Here is a 536-nt window from a genome sequence, read left to right on the forward strand (position 1 = left end):
GGGTCCTTTCTTGCTTTGTCGCAGCCCTTTCAAGATAGATCTACGGGTTTTAGTACCGGTTTCTTTGAGGCTGGTACTTCCAGATCTAAGTCAAAGAAAGGAAATCAGAGAAAGAGACCTCCCTCAAGAATTAGAAAACCAAAGCCAAAGCTATCTCAAGCTGCAATGGAAGACCAGTTGTTGCACTTAGATCTATCAAGGAATGTGAAAGAGAAAAGGAAAGCAGAAGATGGAGGACCAAGCACTGCTAAATTGTCAAAGCTTAACCCTCTGAAGGTGATCCCAAATGAGGGATCGCCCAATGGTTAATGAGTATCATTAGCTGGAATTGTCAAGGCTTGGGACGGTCTCAAGACTTGGTGATTCCTCGTCTCAAAGAGATGCGTAAAAAGCATTTCCCTGAGATGTTGTTTCTAATGGAGACGATGCAAAGTAGAGAGAGTTTGTTTGATGTACAGTGCATGTTGGGTTATGATAGTATGTATACTGTGAACCCAGTTGGAAAGTGTGGAGGTCTAGCGCTCTTTTGGAAGGGT

At 43.3% G+C, this 536-nt stretch overlaps 1 pseudogene; it reads left to right on the forward strand.

Annotated features, from left to right (window-relative positions):
* LOC111832179 overlaps positions 1 to 309 on the forward strand; it is a 1,759-nt pseudogene extending 1,450 nt beyond the window's left edge.
* Positions 310 to 536: the final 227 nt, after the last annotated feature.

The sequence above is a fragment of the Capsella rubella genome, unplaced genomic scaffold, assembly GCF_000375325.1.
Source record: "Capsella rubella cultivar Monte Gargano unplaced genomic scaffold, Caprub1_0 scaffold_2, whole genome shotgun sequence".
In the NCBI taxonomy this organism is placed as follows: Eukaryota; Viridiplantae; Streptophyta; class Magnoliopsida; order Brassicales; family Brassicaceae; genus Capsella; species Capsella rubella.